The sequence below is a fragment of the Cupressus sempervirens genome, chromosome 10 (assembly GCF_028749045.1).
Source record: "Cupressus sempervirens isolate cs-2001-9-10 chromosome 10, ASM2874904v1, whole genome shotgun sequence".
Lineage (NCBI taxonomy): Eukaryota > Viridiplantae > Streptophyta > Pinopsida > Cupressales > Cupressaceae > Cupressus > Cupressus sempervirens.
In genome coordinates this window covers 825,664,510-825,681,374 of record NC_143127.1, presented here as the reverse complement: position 1 = coordinate 825,681,374, position 16,865 = coordinate 825,664,510, and positions in this window count along the sequence as shown.

Genomic DNA, 16,865 nt, shown 5'->3' with positions numbered 1-16,865 from the left:
TTCATTCGTAGAAGTATACAAAGGATCTATAATCTTCTGGTTGCTTGGACTCATTAATTTGGACTTTTGCATGCTCATCAAAATTTACATTTGCAATCTCCACAATCTTGTTAGTGTTAGTATTCAAACACTTATATGATTTACTTCTAGTGGTGTATCCAAGGAATATGCCTTCATCACTTTTTGCATCAAACTTTCCATTTCTATTATCTTTTAAGAATATAGCATTTACAGCCAAATACTTTGAAATGTTTTACATTAGGTGAGTGACCATACAACAAATCAAAATGTGTTGCATTTGTACCTTTCTTGACTTGGACTCTATTCAAGGTGTAAACAGTAGTGTTTACAACCTCTCTCCAATACTTTAGAGCGACATTTTTCTCCATCATCAATGTTCTTGCACATTCTATCACTGATCTATTTCTCTTTTCAATAGTACCATTCTAAGATGGAGTTCTTGGTGCTAATGTTTGACTTTTGATACCTTTGTCATTGCAGAATACCTCAAATTCCTTTGATGTAAACTTTCCTCCTCTGTTTGATCTTAAAAATTTCAAACTCTTTCCTATTTCCTTCTCAACTCTAGCCAAATACCACATGAACATTTGAAATGCATCATATTTTTTCTTTAAAAACATAGTAGTCATCATCCTAGAATAGTCATCTACAAACAACATTATGTATCTATCTCCTAGGTAGCTTTGTACTTCTATTGGACCACATAAGTCTATTTGGACTAGCTCTAGTACTTCTCTTGACGTGTAGGTTTTTCCTTTCAAACTAGACTTAGTCATCTTCCCTAGTTGACATTGTTTGCACATTATGTTTTCAGGCTTCTTCAGTTTAGGAAAACCTCTTATTTTCTTCTTTTTGTTGATGCTAATCATATTGTCAAAGTTAACATGACACAATATTTTATGTCATAACCACACATCATCAAGTCTAACAAGAAGACACATTTATTCTTCCATATCTAGGTAAAATAGACTACTCCTAGTTTGTTCACCTTTTCCTATCAGATTTCAATCAGTGTCATAGATTTTGGCAAATTTGTTTCCAAATTCAACCTTGCAACCTACATTGCCTTACTGTGATATACTCAATAGATTATAGTTCAGTACTTCCAACATAGTATGCATTATCACATGAAATTTTCTTTGCAAGTTTAATTGAACCTTTTCCTTTGATTTGACATGGAGCACCATTTCCAAATCTAACACTATTTCAATCATATTGAGTAAAGGAAATAAACTTACTTTTGTCTCTTGTGATGTGATGTGAACATCCATTGTCTATGATCCACTTGTCATTCTTGTTCACATAGGTTACAATTTTGTTGCATCATCTTCATATAATTCTTCCTTCATGGCTACATACACTACTTCATCATCATTCTCATTAGAATCTTCTTCAACAATGTAGCATCTTTTGCCTTTTTCTTTGTAGTCTCTATTATCATATTGTCTCTTATTCTTGTACTTGTTTCCTTTTTTGTAGTTCTTCTTCTGTGTACATCTTGCAACAATATGACCTACCTCATTGCAATTAAAACAAATGATAGGTAGCTTACCTTTGAATTTACCTTTGTCTTTATGGAATCATCTAGCCAGTAGTGCTTCTAACTATTCCACATCTTCCTCATCTGTGCTACTATCATTGGATGCATGTTTTCCTTTTCTTCTCTTCTTATTTGATGCCACCTCCTTAGTGTCTTTCAACATCAACTTCGCCTTGAAAGAAGATTCAAGGTTCTTAGGTCTGTAGTTGTGAAAGTTGGACAATTCAAATGCAGTAAGTCTTCCCACAATTTCTTCAAAGGTTAGTTTGTTTCCTTGTACACACCTAAGCTCTTTAATGGATGAAAATCTATTAGCATAGATAGGGAGTAGGGTTCTCAAGTATTTTCTATTGATATTCTCTTCTTCTAATTGACCACCTAGACTTCTTATGGCACTTACCACTTCTTTCACTCTAGATCCATATTGAGCAGAATTCTCTCCTTCCTCTATTTTCATGTCATCAAATTTTCCTCTGAGCCTTTCTCTCTTTTCTCTCTAAACATTGTAATCTCTTTCATAGATATCTTTCAGGGCTTTCCACATTTTGAATGTAGTATCAAATTCTTTGATGTCATCAAATTCAATATAACTGAGTACAGAGGCAATCTCCAACATTTCCTGATTGTGCTCCTTCCTTTTGTTCAAATCATCTATAGTAAAGGTCTAGATAGATCTACATGTTCTATTCCAATTAAGGTTTTGCATAATCACCTATTGATCCAAGGTGCACTTTCATCAGACTCTGCCATGCAAAAAAGTTGTCTTTGTTGAGCTTGGGAACTTCTCTCTTGTACATCTTGATATTATTGCCTCAATTACCTTGAAACTAAATCAGCAAATGGCTCTGATACCAATTGTTAGAAATTCTCTAGAATAACTAAGAGGGGGGGTGAATTCGTTATTCAAGGTCTAAATGTCCTATTCAAACTTTTCACTAAGTGTAGTGAGCCCATTCAACCATTCATTGATCCAAGCTTTAACTTTTCTAATTAGCAAGTTACTACAAATCAACATGCAAGCATAACACATAAGAAATCAACACATAACATAGTGATTTACATGGAAACCCAATTTGGGAAAAACCACCAGTAGCATGCTACTCCATTCTCACTCTTCTGAAGTGATTCCTTGTGAAAGGCTTGCCCTGTTAAAGGCTTACAACACACTATTAAATGTGGCCTGGTTAAAGGATTTAACCACCCTGTTAGAAGTGGGCCTCGTTAGAGGACTTTATAACACTCACTTGGAATGTCACCCTATTAAAGGATTTTAAAATGGCTATTAAACCAACCTAAGTCCATAGGATTTTCTTCTACCCTAACTAATACAATTGTCAGAGAGTAATAATAAGGGGTTTTGACCTGATTAAAAAATACAACTCAACTTGTAGATTTTAGATCACTTCTCAGCTCACAACATTGCTTAGCTTTCAGTCTCTACAACTCTTGACAACTTGCCCTCCTTTCAAGCTTAGTCTCCTGGAGTCTCCATGCTCAATGTACTGGTGCAATCATCTCTTTCCTACCACTTATTGAAGTAGAGTCTTTGTACTCCAATATTCATTCTAGATGCCTTCCCCTTGACACCCTTTCAACCACTTCACAATTTGGCACACCAACAACTCTTGCTTCTTGGTCTAGGACTCCTCATATAGAAGTTTGGAACTTCTTTCCCCGCTTGATTCTTCCCTCCTTTAATTCCAATTTGCATGGATTAGGTAGGATTCATTGAATCTAACCCAATTATGCTTCTTCTAGAAACATCATGAAGAATCCTCTTAAATTTTCTCAAAAATGGTTTACATAGAATTTGGTGCCACTAGCTCATCATCCTTATCCTTCAAATGGTTCACAAAATTCTAGGTAACAACTATGTTGGCTCAGATTTGGAAAATCTTTGACTTTTCTAGTAATGCAACAGCTCGACACTATTGAAATTCTGATGCTCAACACATATTGTTTTACTTAGCATCAACTACATTTTTACTAATGTTTGGCACCTACTAAGATTTTCATTTTCTCAACTTCAACTAGCTTGCTTGGCACCCACTGATGAAATTAGTTTAAGCTTTGTTGTTAACCTTGTTAGAATTTATACTTCTAATGTTTCTAAGTGTGACCAACCTCTGTATCTTTGAGTATGTTATCAATACATCATTTAACCATTGTCTTAGCTAATCCTTGCACTTCATTACAAAATCATAACTCAACTTGTTTCTTAGGTACTCTTGTTACATCTTGTTGATTAAATCCTCTTCATCAATCACCTAACTGATAGTACTTGGATCTTATAAGAAAATTTCATTCCTACAAATAGCAAGTTTGACATCAATGAAAAAATAATAATTGAAAACATTCTTTTAACAACAATCTCCCTCTTTCAATCAATCTTCTTCATCAATGATCTTTTCAATCAAATTTCCAATAGAGTGGACCCACCTACCACACATCAACTTGTCACTTTGTTGCTATGAATAAATATCAAATAACTTCCTATAGAAGCAAAGCAACAACCATTGATCTATTTCTATTAGACAATGGAAGGTATAAACTAAGAACATGTGGCCTATAACCTAGACATGTTAGAGGCTGAACCAATGAAGATTCTACCATACGCCATCTCAATTTGACTCACCAAAGAAACTTGAACCCACATAGACACATGGTACAATGTCGCTATGTCACATGAAGTAATGGGTGTACAACTCCACATAGTGACAAAGCGACCACTATGGATGATGAAGCATCCAATGATGTGTAATTTATGGGTCCACGAATTATTAAAGTGTGCACTAACTTAGGAAATAAATTATAACCTGAAGTTTTATATGAAATATTTTAATGCCCCACTTTATTCAAATTTTAAAATATGTGGACATTACCATATTTAAATTCAAAAATGGAAATTTTGGCAGGAAGGTGAAAATGACCAACAATAACCTTAGAGTTTCCTCATGTGATGACACTTTCCCACTTACATGGTAGATTTCCTATAAGTCATTATTTCATTTGGTTTTAGATGTCACTTATGTCTTGGTACTTTGAGTTAGATTGTTCTCAATTTTCCTTGACCTAGATGTTACTTTTGACTTTTGGGATTGTTATCCTATTTGGGACTTGAGATTATCTCCTCAGCATGGTGGGAGTGGACCCTTTTTAGGTTACCACTAGGTTGAGTGATAGTTCTTTTTACTTTTATCATTGAGAGCCACTAGTTCGATTATGTGGTTCAAGTTCCCTATTTTGCATTTTCTTTCATTCTATTCTTGTTTACTACGATGGGTGTTTATACCGATTATATTTTAATTTATTTCATGAATCTTAAGAGATGATGTAATCTATTTTATGATGTATATTCTTTCAGTCTTTCATACCCTATGACCACTATAGGGGATGATTGTGCATTATGAGTATTGCCAAGTGGCATTTGGGATAATTGTATATTATTTAAAAGGATTCATACTTGTAGTTATTCTTTAATGTGGATGTGTTATATATTAGTTTTAGTATTAATTAAATTTAAATGTGATTCAATGTCATGGGACCCTTAAGATTGTAATTTGTTTTATGGTATGGGCTTATGTGTATGTTATTGATTCTGCTATATTTTTTCTATTGTTGTTAAGTTATTATCTTTCAAAAAAAATGTTTGGCAAACTTAGTGAAGCTTTAGGTTAATTTCCTTTCGGTTCCCTAGTGGGGCATTGCAATTCATCAACAGAAATAGATTGAGTGACTATATCATAGATTCATGACCATTTGATAATGTGATTCCTGCTTATGTAGAAAAAGCTTTAGGACTTCCATTGACTAAAACTTTTGGTAGATATTACTCAATGGATGCAAAACAAGTTCCTTTGCTTAGACAAATAAAAGATGCTCAAGTTTCCCTTGCTGCCTATCCTTCCAAAAGCTTAAAACTCACTATTCAAGTGGAAGACATCCCTACAAGCTATGACATGCTCCTAAGTAGAAGTTTTGCAAAGACATGGGGGGAGAAATAAAACTAGACTGGTCTTGTGCCATTATCCAAGTTGGAGATAAAAAGGTGAAGCTAGAACTAGAAGATAAGGCAAAATTCAGTGTCCTAAAATTAGATGATCCTAGGTGTCAAATCTTGTATCATGAAATGTAGTTTGCTAATTATATGTTGTTCTTTGACACTCCTAATATATAAAAAGAATTAGAAAAAACTAAAGGTTATCAGTTGTGGACTTTGGAATTTTTTTGCAGTTGTGCTAATGTTGGTTTAGGTGCAGGGGTAGTGTTGACATTACCTAGTGGATAAATGACTTTCTTGGCTTATAAGTTAGATTTCAAAAATACTAATAATACTATAGAGTATGAATCTCTTAGCCTCAAAAATAGAAGCAAAATAAAAAGGAGTCAAGATACTTAAAGCTCAAGGAGATGCAAAGTTGGTGGTAAGACAAGTAAAAAATCAATATGCAATGATGAACTCAAGAGAAGCTATTGTAATAAGATGTGGGATGAAATTGAGAGTTTGGATGCCTTCTCAATTATATCAGTACTCAGAGAATTCAATTCAAGAGCTAATTCTTTGGGAGTCTCTACATCATTTCTCTTACCACATTCTAACTTTAAAGATCAAACCTATAAAGTAGGAGTTATATTTAGGCCTAATGTCCCTAATAATGAGGATTCATGGGAGGTGTTTGAAGATGATAAAGACATACTAAAATTCATTGAAGGGGAATATTATTTTGAATGCTTATATTTTGAAGGAAGCACTAATGTAAATGGTGATGATTCAGTGATAGGTAATAAAAAGAAACTAGAGCCTGATATGATTGAATTGAAAAGTAAAAAGATTATGCCCCATCTAATTCCTTTAGAAAAAAAATTTCATAGACATGATGCATACATAAAGAAGGAAAGAGATAAGAAAGGAAAAATATGTGGTGAATATTTTGGAATCAATATAGGGACAGAAGTCAGTTCAACGATGATAAACATAGGAAAGTGTTGCACACCAAAGGAGAGAGCAAAAATCAAGAAATTACTCATTGAATTTCAAGATATATTTTCTTGGAGCTATGAAGACCTAAAGAATTTCATGAGTAGAAATTCAAACATGAAATCCCTCTTAAACTAGAACCAACACCGTTTAGGCAAAAATAAAGAAACTATAACCCTATAGTTAAAGGAGCAATCTTTAAGGAAATTGACAAAATGTTGCAGGCTAGGATTATATACCCTATTCATCATTCTACTTGGGTTGCTAATATTGTGCCAATGATGAAGAAGAATGGAGAAATAAGGATTTTTGTAGATTTTAGAAATCTAAATCAAGCCTCACTCAAAGATAATTTTTCTCTCCCTAATATGGATCATCTTTTATAAACTGTTCTAGGATCAAAAATGATGTCCATGTTAGATGGATTTTCAAGATACAATCAGATTTAGGTAGATGAAATAGATCAGTTCAAAATTGTATTTACTACACCATGGGGTATTTTTTCCTACAATAGAATGCCTTTTGGCCTAATCAATGCAAGTACAACTTTTTAGCATGGCATGAATTTGGCCTTTGAAGATTTGAAGAATAGAATTATTGTCATATACCTTGATGATTTGACAGTCTCTTCCAAGAAGAGAAAAGATCATAGCAGGGATCTAGAAAAGGTGTTGCAAAGATGTAAAGATTATGGTGTCTTGCTAAATTGAAATAAATTAGTATTTTGTGTGATAGAAGGAAAACTACTTAGTCATATTGTATCCCAAGGAGTGAAGATTGATCCAGATAGAGTTAAAGCTATTCAACAATTAAGTCTTCCATTGAGTAAAACTAGAGTGAAGTCCTTCTTTGGCCAGGTAAATTTCTTGAGGAAATTTGTTCCTAACTTCTCTAGAATAGTTAAATGTATAGTTGATATGATGAAAGGTAATAAAACTTTCAAATGGAGTGATGATGGGAAAAAGGCTTATGAAGATATTAAGGGTGCCATTTTCAAAGCCCCTGTGCTTCTCCATCTTGACTACACTAAAGAGTTCATCATTTACTATTATTCTTCAAAATATACCATGTCAACTATATTGATGCAAGAAAATAAAGAGAGAATATAAGCTCCAATTTCTTTCATGAGTATACCATTGAAGAATCAAGAATTGGGATATTCACAGGTTGAAAAATATGAATATGCAGTGGTAAGGGCCCTTAAAAATATTAGGTTTTATTTATTGCATTCTCATTCAATAATATATGTGCCAGACCCTACAATAAAAAGTATTCTGACACAACAAGAGATTGGTTATAATAATAGAGTATGGAGAGCAAAAGTCCAAGAATATGATATAGAAATTAAGAAAACCAAACTTATAAGAGGTAATGCACTCTATAAAGTGTTAGTAGAAGATCAACAATTCAAAGAAGAAGATAATCCAAAAGTTCTTATGGTAAGTTTTCAGGATCCTTGGTTCTCAAACATTGCTTATTTTCTAACATATGGTGAATACCCTGATGGATTGACTACTAATCAAGGAACAAATCTAAAAACAAGAGCCTTGAAGTATGTGATGTTGGGACTGAAAATTGCATGGTCTATTTTCAATCACATTTTGAAAATTTTGAGTCAAACCAAGCCCTATGAATGCCCTTTTAATGAGATTGTACCTGACTGTCAGTATGAAGCCTAAAAGGTGTTCAATGTTTCTAACACCTTCCATTAAGCCCGTCTACCTATTCCATTAAGATAAATTGACATTCCGAGTCATTTGGCAAAGTCTTGTTTTGAGCTAGTTCCAAATCTGCATTTTCACCAAAGTGTCAAACAGTGACAGGAGGCTGTGTTTTCCATTGAATATCTCACACCCAAAAAGGTTTTGTGACTCAGCACTTTGGGATTATCTAATGACCATACCCAAGAACCTATGTTTCAGATTTCGAGTCGTTTTGAGTTCGTTTGATTAGGTTTTGAATCCCTCAAAGTTGGTCAGTTACTGTTTTCACACATTTGCAAAATGTTCATAAATCCGGGAAGCCCTGTTTGACGTGCTATAACTTTTGACTAGTTAATTTGAATGTTGAAATTCCTTTTTTGTTGCATTGTAGATGTCAGAGACTTGTTATGTTTTGAGCTTCAACAAATGACGAATCTATTTGATCAATTTTTGAACGCGATTTCAAATGGAATTTCTATCTTTTTTGTGGTGTCAACATTTGCAGACTTGTCAGGACCCCTGTTCGTGCCATTATAATTCCTGATCCATGATAGGTCGAGTTGAATGGTTTTTTCCCCTATATTCTCCTCTGAAAATACTATAAGTCTATCAATTTTTAAGCCTTGACGAATCCGTCTTCATATTTTTCCAGGGTCATTCCATTCGCAAAAAATGTTGTTTTACTGATGATCATTGTCCTGCTAACCCAGATAGCCTACTTTGCATGCTTTCCAAATGCGTCCTGTGATTCATCATGAGCTAAAATTGTAGAATCATACTCACCTCATGACAATCTACTAGTACCCCAGTTTTCAGAGCCTCAAGTGCCCATTTGTTCAGTTTTCCAAGCCATTTCCAAATGCAATTTTTAACTGACATGTTTATTTGCAAGTGAAAATAAGTTGGCAACTTCGGGGGTCGATATCTTTTGACCCCAATATCGTCATGCGACAAGACCTGGCAAGCTTATTGTACATGTCAGAGAGATGTTATATCCAGAGTTCCAGAGCCCGGCTAGGTGTTTGAATCAGTTTTTAAGACCAGCTTATAGGCCCTGCCATCAAAAAATTACATTTTGCAAAGAACAGTCAAATTGAGTTTTTAACAATCGTTCTATGATCAAAATTGATTCTAATCAATCCAAGAAGGTCAGTGGATCAATTTAAGGATTTAGTTGTTTAGAAACAAAAAAAAAATTAGTCATACCCACTTTAGGCCCAACTGATTCCATCAGGTGAATCCAAGTTTTGTAGAATCTTAAAGGTGCCTTGATGATGTAGAGATGGGGAACTAACAGAAAAGAGCATCAAAATGAAGGAGAACAAAAAATATGAGAATATGAGGAAGTATAGTTTCAAGGGATCCCCAGTGCAAAGAAAAGTAGAGATCAAGGTAGTTAATAAGGAAGACACATCAAATATAAATGGGCAAAGAATCCAGTCTCAAACTATGCATTGCCATGCATTATAAAGAACAATCACACCTCTGCCATGGCAGGTCACATTAAAGGCAGAGCTAGGCATATTCAAAGAGGAACTCACATCTTGTATAGGGGCAGAGCCCACCAATTAAAAAGAGGGTAAGTCTATTCTTAAGCAAAACAAAACCTCACACTATAAAAGGTTGCATCAGTGAAGGGAGCTGCAGTAGGCCATGGCATGAGAATAAGGAGAGAACCCATGCAATTTGATAGGTAACTCATGTGATTAGAATAGCATGAGGACGCCAAACCAAAGCATAAGTGCCATTTTGGAAGCTAACAAAAGTATAAAAGTGCAAAGTTAAAAATAGCCGACATAAAGACAGAGGCCCGATTAGCAGGAAAAGAGAGAGCCTACCGCTAAAGCAAGGAAGGAGTGCGACATCAATGGCAGCATCCACAACATCCATGATGTGAAGAAAAGGTAGTAGAGGATGTGAATGGAGGCTAGCAAGAGATAGAGAGATCAAGCTATTGAAAGCCGTAGTAAAATAAAACACAGTCAGTTGTCGCCAAGGTGAGTTTGGGAGGCTGAAGTGCAACGAAAGGGAAAATCAATGCATGAGAGAAGCGCCAGTCTGCACATTAAAGAAGATGCATGCACCCAAGTGGAAGATAAAATTCAATAAAATGAGGACAATTGCAAAAGAGAAGGCATTGGATAACAATGAAATGGACGCATGCTTGAAAATTTTAGTGGATAAGAACTTTTGAACTAGGCTTTTCCACTCACGATTTCCCCGGAGTTCTTTATCTATGTGGACAGGAAAATCTCCAAGTTATGTTTTTCGCACTAAAACCCCTCTCCAGCTGTGATCCTTACTTGCACACAGAAATCGCCTTATAATGAAAAAGGCCGAGTGTAGAGGAAAGCGCAGGAGAAATGATTCAATGATTTATCCCACATTTTATATGTGGTGAGTTTTTAAATTTTTAAATGCAATGCTTTATACAAGATATAATATCTACAAAGGAAAGTTCTTTTGGGAAGCCGCAGGTCAGAGGGTGGGGCCCATGCTCGGATAGATGACGTCAAATTTGAAGCCCTTGCAAAATTTTTAATCAGAATACAAGCATGATGACATGGCGAGTTCTTGCGGCAAGGCATGAGATGTCGACATGTGGCAAAGATCTACGAAAGAGGAAAAACTACAATATGAAGATGCACACCCAATAACAAATGCGAGAAAGCAAAAAATTTCCATGTGGTAGCATGACCCTGAGTCAGTGATGTGGCGCTAGGATGAACAATTCAAGTGAGAAATGACCAGATCGTGACATGTATCATGATCTGACGGATGGCGCTTCCCTACAAAAACAAAGTGCGCACTTGTTAAATAATGCGGGGAAGTGCATTTTTGACATGTGGTAGTGGGCCCACCCGATAATGACATGGAAGATGCATGTTCAAGCAACCAATCAGATAATGCGACGTGGCAGTTGGTCAACTGAAGGTTGACCCTAGATTCAAAGGCAAGAGCAGTTAAAGAATAATAAAAATAATAATAATATTTTATTATTATTTTTATAAAAAATGCACGTTCAGTAATCCAAGAGGTTTTTTTTCTAAAGTTTTGACTTTAGAGTTTTATAAATTTTTCAAATTTAAAAAACAAAGATGTGCAAACCTGTGTTTCATTTACACCAGGGGAGTCATTTTCAAATTGAGATTCAGGGGGTTTCCTAAAGGCTAGATAGGCAATATTATATATCACCAGAATTGGGAGAAGACAAAATTTTCGATTCTAAAGTAAGTTTTTGCATAGGTAGCAATGTGTTCTTGCTACAGGGGGTTTTGTCCCAGGTTTCCAGATTGTAACCGATTTCAGGTATCAGAGTTCAAAATTGATTTCTAGCATGGAAATGACCTGGATATGCATAAAAGATAGTAAAATGCAGTTAGGGAAAATTTGTTCAGATTTAATTAGTAAAAATTCATTTTCACTAGCATTTTCATGGGGTAATTAGATATTTTGGTGACCCATAGAGTTTTTCATCATTAAGCAGAGATAGTTTGCAAATCAGTTGCAGATAATGATGAAACAAAAAAATCAGATCGAATGGTAGAGAGATGAAAGAGGTTTTCAGTTGCACAAGATGGAATTCCAAATGGACACTTGTCGTCTTCAGTTTCAATCCGAGAATTCATCTCCTTCCTATATCTTTCTTTCTTTCTGTCATTTGAGGTGTTCTAGTTTTGGGTTCCAGTTCTTGTGACTGAGAAACCAGTAGGTTCCAGTTCCTTGGAAGAAATCGGCAGATGACAGTGATACCAGATTTTGGATCCAGTTCTTGATGCATTCCCATGATTGTGACCACATTCTTCAGCAATATTCTTCTTGTATGAACAGTAGTAGGAAGATAAATATAGATAGTTCAGATCTATTAGGTTTTTCATGTCTTTCATTTCATGCATAAGATTGTATAATTTCAAGGAAATAATGCAAAGAACAACATATGATTAAGTTTTAGTTGAATCTTGTCTCCATTCTCATTGAGTTTCAATGTTTTACGATCTCTGAACAAAGATTTTAGGTTGTAGTTGCAGTCCCCTAAGACTGTATGTTGTTTCATTATTGTTGATAATTCAAGGAATTGTGTAAATGCTTCATAGAAATCAACAGGGTTGCAGATTTATTGAGGAGGATATCAGGTAAGAATGAGATTTAAAATTAACATGGATGTCTATTTACAAGTTAAATAGATAGATCTATATCTGAAGATACACATATGTCTCAGATATTCATATGTATGTTTGTGATCCATGAATTTTCCCAATGGACTAGGCACTGATCAGCTATAGGGTCATTACTTTCTTACTACTGCATATCTGAGGGTTGTTGAAATCAACATTATAAATCAAACGCTTTTCCCCTTTCATGTTGAAGAGCTATCATAGAATGCCCTCACTCAACTTATGAGGTTCATAGATCTACATCTAGCTATCGTAGGTCTATGTCATTTCATGAGTTCTTAGGAGAAAAATGGGTTGTATCTGCTTAATAGATTCAGGGATATGTTTTGCACTGGTATGGTATCATTTGAATCTATAGGTATGTCCACCTATGTTTTGCAGAGCCTGAAGTAGAAGAAGGGTCATGCCTTATAGTTGGCCTGGTGTCTAAAATGATGTGTTGATAATGGGAGTTAGCTACCCCTAGATGCATCAATTTCTCATTGGGATAATTGAAAATCGATAACGTTTTCAAACACCAACATGTGATTCATGATGATGTCTTATACAAGAGAGAAATTGATGGAACATTTTAAAGATGTGTGGATAAAGAACAACAGCTAAAATTGTTTACATCCTTTCATAATGAAGCAAGCAAAGGACATTTCTCTTCTACTATCACTACATTTAAATTTTTTTGGGAATGCTATTATTGGCCTGACATGCTCAAAGATATATATAAGTGAGTAGCTAGTTTTGAGAAATGCAAGATGTTTACTGGTAAACCTTAGCTTGCTTCCTTAACTCTTAGGCTAATGGAAATTGAAGCTCTATTCCATCAATGGGGTTTAGATTTTATAGGCCCAATCAATCCTCCTTCCAGTCAAGGAAATTCATATATACTGACTACCACAAATTATTTCAGTAAATGGGTTGAAGCAAAGCCAATGAAGAAGACTTCATGAAAAGTAGTATGTGAATTTCTCAAAGAGCATATATTGATTAGGTTTGGAGTTCCTATGAAGTTGATAATGGATAATGAATCTTATTTTTTCTCTTCATAGATTATTAAATTTTTTTATGATAATGGTATTCAAGTTGGGCATTCCTCTAATTATTTTCCTCAAGGAAATGGGTAGGCCGAGTCTAGTAATAAGAATCTAGTTAATATTTTGAAGAAATTGGTCATAGATAATCATAAAAGTTGGCATAAGAAGATTCATGATTCTTTATGGGATAACATAACTACACCTAAAAGAGATATAGGTATATTACCTTTTGAATTAGTCTATGGAGTGGAAGCTAATTTGCCACTACCTTTAGAACTTGCTACATGTAAACTAAAGACTATGATTGAAAAGGATGTGTTCAAAGATGGATTATAAAATAGGATCTTATATCTTACCAAATTACAAGAAATAAGGGAAGAGATGGTTGATAAGATTATTGAAAATCAAGGAGGGATAAATAAGTTGTTTGATAAAAGAGATAGGCCTAGAAAATTTATGAAAGGTGATTTGGTAATGCTATAGGATAAGAGACATGAGCCAAGAGGTATGTATTCTAAATTTTAGTCTTTGTGGAAAGGGAGATTTCAAATCATTCAAGTGAATCAAAATAATTCCTTCAAATTGGAATATCCTGCTGGAGAAACCCAACCATGTTCTTATAATTGGTAGGATTTGAAGTTTTTTTTTTTTTTTTTAAAGGGGTAAATGCTTTGACCTAGAGCTATGAACCAGTGAGGCCACAAATGGGGGACCTCATCCCTATTAGATTGGAACCTTGATGGAAAGGATAACAACTCAACAACTTAACCATCACAACATGCCGCTGTTGGCTAGAATTTGAAGTTCTATCAAATGCAAAATTGAGAATAGGTAACCCCTTGCATAGTAAATAGATAGGTAGATTTCCCTTTTATGCAGTTTTCTTTAGTTTGTTGTTGTTTTCCTAGTTTAGTTTGTTCTTTCTATTTTTTGTCACCTTTTGTGTGGAACCAGAGATTACTAGATTTCTTTTAAGAATTATCATGCTTAAATCCCTAGATACAACCAACTATTTCCCAAGTCTCAGTTCATATCTTTTTTTAGGGTTTTGAGTCCAGTGTAAATGTCTTGAGTCTAAGTCTAGATTGCACATAGGATGGCTTTTCTTCTCATTATTCCTTTGAGCTAGCCTAATACGAGGAATGATATGAGCAATGCATCATCCCAAAGCTAGGTGATTAGGGTTTGGGAGGTTTTTATGTGTCATCCCAATAAGAAGAAGGTCTAGATCTTCTATTGATTTGTTCCTAACTATGATAAAGAAAAAGATTCAATGTTACATTATGGTTTCCATGAAAGATATTGCAGATGAGCAAGACTAGTAAGAAGAAGTAGTTCATGCAGAAGAAAACATTCAAAAACTTCTTGGAGTCAAAATATGAAGATAAACAAATATGTCTCATCGATTTAGTACATGAATGATTCAGATGAGATCATAATAAGCTACATGGTGGATAAAAGTCAAATGAATGAAATAATGCACACCATTGGCTAGTTGACAAGTCAAATAGTTTAGAAGATCATATCTAGACTATAAACAAAGACTAGATTAATGGATGATGTTTTAAGGATGGAAATATAAGTATTCGATGATGCATCTCACTGACTGTCAGATCAAAAGAACATCTGCGGTTATCACTATATTGTTACAAAAAGATAAACATGTTTTAATCATGGCGATAAAGTTACAAAATGACACGTGTCTTGTGGGTCATCACATTTCATGAAGAAAAACTAGGTCAAGTTAGATCCTCTAGGTAATAAAGTAGTGCCAACTATTTTCCATGGTGTACCTAGTTGGAAAGTGGACCCGCATTGTAAAGAAAATAGAGACTTAATATCTTTTATTGTCGTGTCAAATCAAAAGGGAGATCAATGCTCATCGTTATGTCACTATTAAAAGTTGCAAGAAAAATAATCATAGCAACATAATGATGGAAATACATATATACATAGAGGGACCCATGGAGGAAGTTCTAAAGGTTATATTATTTTAATTGTGATTGTTAATTTAAGATGGATGAAAAGAGTTCAAAAATGTAGTGACTATTTGAATATGTAATATGCAAGTTTGGTGTGAAATAGTAGATTATGAAGAATTAACAATTTTCTATAGGATTTTCTTAGATTGCATGAAGTTGAATAATCATCGTGTGTTTTCAAAAACACCATGGATTCATAATCATTGATGGAGGAGATGCCACATGTTCATATCACTAGATAATTTCATATTTTATTCTCTGTTTATTTTTTGACAATTTCTTTGCTGAACTAAGAAATGACAAAAAACTATAAATGTAACCTTATTTGACAATATAAAGCTCAACAAACTTGATGGTGAATTGGTTTGTTATTCCATTTACCCAATTTTCTTGTCATGTTTGGTTTCCTATGCATAGATTAGTTCTATATTATGAGTTGAAAGACATCATATGTGATTTTGTGATAATCATATGGATTCCATTTCATTTTTTTAATTATAGTGAAGAAAATTCCATTTACATTCTTCATATATGGTTATGTTTATTCTCTTGTTAATTTCATGTCATGTTAGATATTTTCATTGGTAAATGAAAGATATGTGTATGAATCTATTAGTTATTGGTTGGATTTCATTTCATTCAAGGATGATAATGAAAGCAACTCCATTTGTTGTCATGTGCATATCTCTTCATTCCTCTTGTGTATCTAGATAGTTAATTTGCATTTAGAATAGAAGCAAGAGTCCAAAATATCAAGATAATCTACTATAATCATTTCATATAGTGTGATAAGTTATTCAGAATCCATCTTGCCTGAATTGTTTGTGCCCACAAATAATTTGGTTATTCTTTATTACTCTCCAATTAAGAGCTTATAATGTCAAACCTTCTGATCTCATGAAAACATATTCATTGCAAATAATAGGGAGTTGTACCTAATAATTTAGAGGGCAGTAATAGAATACTCACACTCTCCCATTTGTTGGTAGACATCATTTTGTCTCTCCAAAACATTGGGAATCAAAGAGTTAGGTTATAAAATATAATACTAGGAAAAACTATTAACCAACATATATCAAGCAAATTGACAATACTGATTCATGAAGTTACAAATCATCTAAAGGATGTGGTGACAAACAGAGAAATAAATGCTAAAGATAGAAGATGAAATAAAGAAATGATGTTAAGTGTGTGAATTTAACTGGGCAACTAATGAATTTGTATCTGGAAAGATAATATTGACTTGATTATTTTACATAATTTCATGACATATTAGGATGCTACACAAGTAATTATTTTTGTCGATAAGAAACGAATGAAGTTGTAAAGTGAAAAGATAAGGAATTAGAGAGTTTCATCAAGATAGAAATGGTGGTTCATAAAAGAAGAGGAAGAAAGGTTAAGCAAGCCAAGTTATTTGGAGAGTGGTTTTATTGAG